Below are 2,510 nucleotides of genomic sequence, written 5' to 3' on the forward strand. Positions count from 1 at the left end.
CATGCCATGATCCTTTAAAGTTACAGAGAGGAACTTTTAACCTGTCTTTGTGTAATAGATGCTGCCTCTGTATGACTATATACATAGTAAACAAGACCATCAATCCAAGTCAAGATTGGGTTTTTTTATGAGGTTATTCTGAATACTTGTCATTGGTGCATACATGTCTGATTTTGGCTGAGGCAGGGGATATCATACAGGACCAGAACCAGAACCTGCAGTCAGAACAACACAAAAGGAAAGTTCCTCGTAGTAACTTTAAGCAAACTTGTGAAGTCATTCCATTGATTGCCTTTTTTGAATACATGTAGGAAAAATGTCATTGCTTAATGTACATTCATAAATATCAAACACAACCTGCATTGAACGATATATAAACTCTGAATAACCAATCTTATATTGATTCTGTACACTCTTATCCTGAAAATGATTTTGTATTGAAAACACTATTCTTCCTTGTGTATGTTTTACTAGTCATAATGAAATAAAACAATGTGGTTTTAACTTTTGAAACTGTTGTTTGATGTATTAAAAAAAACGTTATTAGAAATTACTCCCTGTTGTGTAAGCAAGAAATCTAACCACATCATCCAGGGCTCCACACTGCTGTTTGTTTTTCATAAACCAAGTCTGGTTGATTGCATAAGATAACGACCCACTGTGGATCTTGTGTAAAAAAAAACACAAATCTCTTATGGGACAATGCTAACTGAAAAACATGAACTTCAGTGTACATAACACCACATTTATCACCCATCAGTCTCAAGTTAAAGGTCCACGTGATATTAAGATAAAACTCCTACACAATTACAAGTTATATTAGGATCTACCTGGTTTGTTTTACATGAAAGGTTACAAGGTTGTTTGAAACTCCTGTTACTGTGCAAGCATAATTCAACAGCTGCCAAAATGCTTTTATGATTGCTAATGGTTTTATCAAAGTTGATCAATGTAACCAAACCTACATTCAATATTTGTTTTGTAAAGATATTTAACAAAGCAGTGCAGCTTAGCTTGAATAGAACCGCAGCCTTGTTAATAAAAATTCTCAAAGGGGACGACTGGTACTACTTTAATACAGGCACCACATCAGAAAAGCTACTTTCACTAAGGTTCAAAAGGTTAAACCTTGTATTATTATTAAGAGAGACATAAAACATATCGCGGAGCAGGGTTTTGTTCATGATCTGTTTGGCTTTGATTGGGGAAAAATCGATCTGTGTGCTGATGTAGAAACTGCAAGGTCTTATTTTTATCTTGGTTTTATGGAGATCATTGATAGACATGCACCCCTGCGTAAATTTAGAGCAAAGTGACGTGACAATCCTTGGTTTTCTGCTGAACTGTCTAGTCTCCTGCATGAGAGAAACAAGGCCTGGGCAAAGGCTAGGAAATCAGGCTCAGAGGTAGAATGGCTGCGTTTTAGGCAGCTAAGGAATAGCTTCACTTCACATGTCAAAAGTGCTAAGTCCAAGTACTATTTGTCAGTTACCACAGAAAACCTAAATAATCCTAGGAAATTTTGGAAAGCCAAAAAATCTATATCCACCGGTGAGATCCGTAATGAGCTACCTCCGTGCCTTACCACAGCATCTGGCTCTATATCGGACAGGGCCACTATGTTAAATTGCTTTAATGAGCATTTTGTGTCCTGCAGTTCTATGTTTGATTCTGTGACTAACTCTAATGCTGAGAACACCCCAATCCGTGACTCTGAACAATGTGGTCTGGAAAACCCTTTCAGTTTTACTCCTTTTACTGTCAATGTTGTTCATGAAGCATTATAAGCTAGATCCTAAGAAGCCGGCTGGCCCGGACAACGTAGAACCTTTCTTTTTAAAGATAGCTGCAGATTTTATTGCTCTTCCTCTTACTACTCTTTTTAACCTCTCCCTCAGCACAAATGCAATTCCAAAAGTATGGAAGTCAGCTTATGTCTTGCCTTTACTAAAAGGAGGAGAGGCAACTATTTTAAATAACTATAGGCCAATCTCTAAATTGTCAGTTCTGGCGAAGGTGCTCGAACGCCTAGTGAGTGAAGTAAAGGAGTTTTATGTAAAAATGATATCCTGTCTAAACATCAGTCAGGTTTCAGAAAGCAACATAGCACCATCACTGCAACAATGAAAGTGGTGAATGACATTACAAGTATTTTAGATAATAAGCAGAGTTGTGCAGCTCTATTTATTGACCTGTCCAAAGCGTTTGACACCGTCGATCATTGCTCCTTAAAGCAGAGGCTGGTCAGTATTGACATATCCAGCCATGCAGTGGGGTGGTTTGTGAACTACCTCTCTGAAAGGTCACAATGTGTTCACTTTGATGGGCTGTCTTCTGAGTGGTTAAACATTGCTAATGGTGTTCCTCAAGGTTCTGTTTTAGGTCCACTTTTATTCTCCATATATCAACAGGTTAGGTGAAAATGTGGATGAAGCTACTTTACATTTTTATGCGGATGATACCGTTATGTACTGTGCAGGTCCCTCCATTAAGGAGGCTGGTGTTAAATT

General features: G+C 37.9%; 1 long non-coding RNA gene across 1 annotated transcript; it reads right to left on the minus strand.

Moving 5' to 3' along the window:
- Positions 1–1,279: 1,279 nt before the first annotated feature.
- LOC104953464 (uncharacterized) lies at positions 1,280–1,979 on the minus strand. Its single transcript, XR_799223.1, has 2 exons — positions 1,936–1,979; positions 1,280–1,648 (listed from the first exon to the last, which is right to left on the minus strand). It is a non-coding gene; the product is annotated as an uncharacterized lncRNA (long non-coding RNA).
- Between the last annotated feature and the right edge of the window lie 531 nt (positions 1,980–2,510).

The sequence above is a fragment of the Notothenia coriiceps genome, unplaced genomic scaffold (assembly GCF_000735185.1).
Source record: "Notothenia coriiceps isolate Sejong01 unplaced genomic scaffold, NC01 NC01_scaffold00021755, whole genome shotgun sequence".
Taxonomy (NCBI): Eukaryota; Metazoa; Chordata; class Actinopteri; order Perciformes; family Nototheniidae; genus Notothenia; species Notothenia coriiceps.